Genomic DNA, 6,896 nt, shown 5'->3' on the forward strand with positions numbered 1-6,896 from the left:
AGATCACTCATTAGCAATTTGACTCCTCACAAAGCAGCTGGGAATAAATTCAATCATTAAGATTACAGCTTCCGCTTGACAGAACTGATACTAACAGCTCAAGTTCAAAATCTGAAACATTTGTGACTAAATAAATTAACCTTTGAATGTTGGGCGCAGAAGATAAAAGTCTGGATACTGAATACCACCAACAACTACAACAACAAACCCATTACATTCCCACAAGTAAAGAAGAACAAGTAGTACCAAATAGTGACAACAGGGAAAAACGATAATTGAAGCGAACTCAACAATATGACGTAACATAGATCTAAGAATATGAAGCTACATGAGTGTAAACATATAATTTTTGACCCTCTCCGAGTTTTTACTCATTTTAGCTTTTAGATATTTAGTTTAGGTCTAATAGTGCTATTTTACCTAGTTTAACTATTTTACTTTATTTTGTCACAAAAATGAAAATTACAAAAATATTTTCTTTTATTTAGGTTATTGATATTTTATCTTGTTACTGTTAGTTTATCTACCTTACATAACATTCGAAAATACAAAAATAATTGCACTTTATTTTCAAGGATATTAGTGTTTTGGGTAGTAGTATTATCTTAATTTTGCGATGATTTTAATCTAATCTTGTTATTATTTTAGTTTGACATTTGAAAAATATAAAAAAATAGTTTCATATTTTATATATAATTTAGTTTAATTAATTAGATAGATTTTTACAATATGTAGTATATTTAGCTTATATTAAAAGGTATTTAGCTAAGGTTTGGACATTTTTCTTTTAGTCCAATTTTAAGACCCAAATATGAAGCCCAAGACCCTTTAACCCATCAACTCTTTTTAATTTAATCCTAGTCATTCATTCCCTTTCATCCAATGGTCAAAACTAATCCCCACCCACATATATCTACCTAATTACAACCTAAAACAAGACCCTAGAGACACCCGAAAAGACCTAGCATCAGCCGCACCTCACTTGCAGATAGAAGACCAAAGAACACAAACAACCGTCACTCCTTAACCGAGAACACACACATATAGATAGCAAACAAAGCAGCTTCTAAGTTGAGACGGAAAGCCAGGTTATAAAACGTGTCTTCATCTAGTGCCACGGGAAGCAACAAGGAGTCTAAATTAAACACCTCTGGTTATGGTGCATCGAGTTCTGGACCAAAAAGTTTGCAACATAATTCTAATAAAAGTGTGGTTACATCATTTAGGCACAAACAAATAGCAACAACGATGAGAGAACGAGAATGAGAGGGGATGGGAATTTGAGGCTCGAGTGAATTCTTGGGATTCTTTCAGAGTTTCAAAAGGAAAACATTAATTAGGACCTTGTTTGCTAAAAAATAATACTCCAACTCCAGTAGTAAACAGAAAGGACGATCGGAGATTTCACAAAAAGCAGAGAATTTTTCATTGTCGGCTCAAACACTGCTACACTCACGGTCTGCTCAATCAGATCCGGCTTTTCATATCTGCTTCTTCTTCTTCTGATTTTCAATTTTGAAACCATGGGTTCCGATGGAGTTTGATTGAGGTCGTTTCGATTTCGAGCCTTCCGGTGCCGATTCGAGTTCCCATCCGCGGTTCGTTACGTTCTTGAGTTCAAAGAAGTGAAACAATCAAATTTCAGCTATATTGAGGTCCAATTTCTCTTTCTTCCTGCAATTTATTTTACATATATTTTTCTATCTTTCTTAAATTTGCTGCTTGTTGAACGACATCATGAAATTCTGTCGTGGTTGATATTATCGTTTGCGTATTAGTTTATTCTCAATTGAGTAGTTGCTACGCTTGAATCACTGATTCTTCAATTTGGAACAAGAAAAATGAACTGGTTTTGAGTTGCTGGGTTTAATTATGGTAATTAAAATCGAAAAATGGATATTATTGTGAAGCAAGGAAGAGGCTTAGGCTTAAGAATATTTTGACTGTTTTTGTATTTTTATTTATTCCCTTGGTTGAGTAGTTGGGTTTAAACAAAAAGAATAAGAATTGGGTTTAAGTTGACAAGGAGGGGAACTGGACTTTAAGTAGTTATCTTGTTTTCATTTATTTTAGCTCTAATTTATTTTATTTTATTCGACTCGCTAGTAACATGTTTAGGCCGACCACACCTGGTAGGCAAATTTTAGGATTTTTGTTAGTTTTGAGGCGACAGGTCGTTCCCGTAGTTAAATTTATCCGGGGAATGCCCCGAAGGATTTGTATACATTTTATTCTGGGGAATGCCCCGTAGTATTCTGTAACTGGAGGCCGAAAGCAAACTCGTAGTACTTCTATTTCTATTTCATTTTTATTTTTTTATTTTCCTTTATTAGGTGGGGACGGCCTCGAGCCTCCTATGTGTTAATTTTCCCATTTCTGTGTTTATTACCTCAATTTGAATATTTTAAAAACCGACTAGATCAAGTATGCAACCGTACTAGTTACGGGACTTGGGGAGTGCCTAACACCTTCTTCTCGAGTCAAATGAACCCCCTTACCCAAATATCTGGTGCAGACTTAGTTTAGAGTCTGAAATGTTTTAAAAGGAAAAATCATTTTTATAAAAAAAAAGGTGACCTGGCACACCGAAATCAATGTTAGGTGGCGACTCTAAAAAATCTTTTTGAACACAATTTTGTCACTTTTAATTAAAACCCCTTTATTTTGAGCTTTACAAATCTCTTTCATATATTTTAAGAGGGTAAGTTGGTAAAAAAAGGGGTGTGACAACTCTGGCGACTCTGCTGGGGAATTGCAGGTTCGAGTTAGTACTTGATCTTGTTGGTTTTTAGGATATTCAGTTGAGGTTTTTATGTGTTTTGTTTGCATTTTATTTAGTTTATGTCGTTTTGTTATTTGCTAGTTGCTTATTTGTTTACAGTTTTTCCTTTATGTGTTACTGCTTTATAAATTGTCATCATTTGCATAACGCCGAGTCTTCTTTCTGCAACAAGTCTTCCGAAGTACGTTTGAGCGTACACGGCTTTTTGTGAGTCACCCGTGTCTTTAGGGGGGTGGCGTGGGAGCGTGGAGTGGGCGGACAGCTAGAGCAGCCGCCATCGACCATGTGCAGCCCTGAATTGCCTTGTTAGTGAACCCCAAACTTAGGTCAGCCTTTAGGTCATTTTTATTTGGATCATGTCATTTACACCTAGTAGGGCTCGGTCTCAGGCACCATGTCCCTTTGTAGGAAGCCTATCCAAATTTTGTCAAAAATGGGCCCGTGGCCCAAAAAGACATTCAATCATCCCTATGTGATACATGTTGCATCTTTGAGGGTAAAAAGGTCATTTGGCGGACCGATGCTTGAGAAAGAAGGGTGAAAAAAGAAGCAAATAGGGCCCAGTTATATTTTTCTTTCACAACTTTTTTCAAAAAAAAAAATCAAAAAAAATGAAGATAAAAAATCCAAAAAGATTTTGCACTTTCCCCTCATTTTCCGAAAAAGAAAAATCAAAAAAAAATCCAAAAAGATTTTACATTTTCCATCAATTTTCAAAAAGACAAAAAAAAGTATATTTTTTCCAAATTAGTGTCATTTTTTAAGCTTTCTCCCATATCCAATCTTCCCGAACTACGCATACCTGATTCTCGTCCTTCGGGGCGGGATACGTAGGCAGCCCACATAAGGTCCGGTCTTCCTAGTGAGTCTTAGGTTCTTGGCTTCGCGGGGTCTTAGCCAAATCTTGCATGTCTAGCCACTTTTGGCCACATCGACCATTCTTGCAAAATGGGGTTATTATCGCAAAAGTGGTTCAATTACCCATGTTTTACGATCTTAAGTCCACAACTAGGTATCATATTACTTTAAGGTCCGTCCTTATTGAGTTTGCATCTTTAGCCACTTTTGGCCATTTCGGCTGTTTTTGCAAAATGGGTCATTTCTGCAAATTAATTTTGGGTCATGATTATTGGGAGTTTGAATCCATATAAGCCTTAGTGAAGTATTTTTCCATGTCTTTGAGGTCATTTTTGTTGAGTTTGCCCTAATAGCCACATTTTGGCTACGTAGTTCATTTTGCAAGAATAGTCTTAATCATGCCTTGCATGTGTCCAATAGAAGGTGTCGTAGTGTCACATGTGTCTTGAGCCACTAACTCTATTTGATCTTATTTTTCCCATTCAGGTATGGATCAGTGTACCGGAGCTCGAGCATGACAAATACCCCAAGACCACTGCATTTAGGAGCTGCTTATAGATATTTTATGTTTTGAGTCTTTCATTCATGTTGTCTTTTACTTTCTAGTCTTGTACAGTAATATCGAGTCTTTTATTATATTACTTCCCATTTTGTATTTGAAAAATCAAAAAAAAAATTAAGTGAAAAGTCCCAAAAAGATTTTTGTTTCTTAGTTTATTTTGTCCATTACTTTTCCAGAGCTACGTTTGATCTGATTCATGAGGGACATGATACGTAGACAACCTACATAGGGTTCGATCGAATCATTATTAAAAAGAAAGAGAAAAAAAAAGAAGAAAAAAAGAGATGAAATTGTGGATGTGAGAAATGAGAGGAAAGAAAAGAGTAACAATTAAAAAGAAAAAGAGAGGAAGGAAAATGAACAAGCCAAGAAGTGCTAGAAAAGAAAGAAAAAAGAAGGTTGAAATGAACAAATTGGGATGATGCCAAATGACCTTGTGACCCTCGAAGTCATTCTAGAACTGTTAATTGTTGCTAGGGGCATTGCACGCAATGTGATATTTCTATCTGATAAATGCCTTTACGCTAACATGCTGGCTTTGTTTTGCTCTTCTTTGTTACTTTCATTGTTATCATAACAGAGGGTGGCTAGTTTGTGGCACTTTGGTGATTTGTCCATACACCACAAGGTCAAAAAGCAAGGAAGTCATGGCTAGCAAAGGCTTGGATACAGGAGTTGTCGACCCCTCGAGGGAGATTGTGAAGTCGAAATCTGAATTGAACGAGGAGGTCCAAAGGCTGAAACAACAAATGTCTGAAATGTGTCAAGCATGGGCCAATGGTCAAGGACCACCCCTTTCTTATGCTTTCCCAGAGTTTATACCCATCTCGGCTACTACCACTCCGGTTTCATTGTCCAATCAATTCTATCCATTTAGGTTCAGTCTTTATCCCAATTGCACCACTATAGCTGGAACTTCTGTTGTGCACTCCCAAAGTGTGCCATTGACAACCAATCAGACAACCACTACAGTTATGCATGTCTTTACCATCCCACAGCCGATGGTGGTGCAGAGGAAAACTCATGAGTCACAATTTGCTACCCAGCAAGAACAATACCACTCTCCTGAGTACCACTCTTACCTATTTGATCTTCCTGCAAAGATTGAGAAGCCTGGCCGAAAGATAGCACCGGAAGAAATAACCCAAAGACTGAAAAGCTTAGAACAACAGTTGAAAAACATACAAGGGCTGGCAGGTCAAAAGAGTATTGCCTTCAAGGATCTATGTATATTCCCCGATGTTCGTTTGCCACTTGGTTTCAAGACTCCCAAATTTGAAAAGTATGATGGACATGGAGACCCCATAGCCCACCTGAAAAGGTATTTTAATCAACTAAGAAGTGCGGGAGGAAATGAAGAATTACTGATGATTTATTTTGGGAAAAGCCTTACGGGTATAGCCTCTGAATGGTTTATGGGTCAAGACACATCTTGCTAGTATGTCTAGGATGACATGGCCCAGGCCTTTGTCAAACGGTTCCAATATAACATTGACATCTCCCCGGATCGTAATTCCCTTTCAAATCTGAAGAAGAAACCAACTGAAAGTTTCAGGGAATATGCCATTAAATGGAGAGAACAAGCAGCTAGAGTTAAGCCACCCATGGATGACCACGAGCTAATCACTGTCTTCCTACAGGCTCAAGAGCCCGATTACTTTCAAAACATGATGTCCCCAGGTGGCAAATCATTCTCAGAAGAAATCAAAATGGGAGAAATGGTAGAGAATGGCCTTAAGTCAGGCAAAATTATTAGTCAAGCAGCTCTCAGAGCTGCAACTCAGGCTGTCCAAATTGAATCTGGTAATTTTAGTGGCACAGGTGAGAAGGTTGAAGAAATCACGATGACATCAAGGTCGAGAAGAGGTCCTAGAAGAACATCTCGAAGGCATGACCAACCTCGTTTGTTTTTTGATGATTCCCCTGAGAACCCATAATATTTTGTTGCTCCACCCCGGTATGTTATCCAACCACCAAAACACCCCAGAAGGCGAGCGCCAGCACCGCAAAATCTCCACCAGCCTCCACAAAATTTTCAGCTGCCCCATAACCCACATCCAAGCCAGGGGTATAGAGGTAAGCAAAGGTTGAAAGATAATTTTACACTGATAGGAGAGTCTTATGCAAGCTTGTTTGAGAAATTAAAGCAGTATGACCTGATTGCACCTATTCCTCCGAATCATGTGGACCCACGTGCAAGAAGCTTTGACCCTTCTAAAAGGTGTGAATACCATTCCAATGCCCAGGGGCACAATGTCGAAAGTTGTCGGGATTTGAAAAGAGAAATAGAAAGAATGATTCAAGAAGGGATAATTGTGATCCAGGATAGTGACACCCAGAACATCGCGCAGAATCCTTTACCTGCACATGATGATACAAACATTGTGGGGAGGATGCATGGTGACAGGGAGTATGAGAATCCTCTTGGAAACTTACTGACTGAAGTTAATGATATTGAAATTGGTGAAGGTCCCAGTAATTTTGATGTGCAACCCAGTGGCTAAGATGTCGAGCTTGGTGATTGGAAAGACACTCCTTTCTTGGCTAGCCAAAGAGGAGTTTTGGTGGTTTATTTTGTTGTCATTTCTGTTGTCCGGGTTATTTCAGGGTTGTAATCCGGATATTGTCTTGTGGCTCAAATTCTTCTTCTTTTTGCCTAGTTCGTTTTATTGTAGTAACTCGTCTAGTGTTATC

Source organism: Nicotiana tabacum, unplaced genomic scaffold, assembly GCF_000715075.1.
Source record: "Nicotiana tabacum cultivar K326 unplaced genomic scaffold, ASM71507v2 Un00495, whole genome shotgun sequence".
Taxonomy (NCBI): Eukaryota; Viridiplantae; Streptophyta; class Magnoliopsida; order Solanales; family Solanaceae; genus Nicotiana; species Nicotiana tabacum.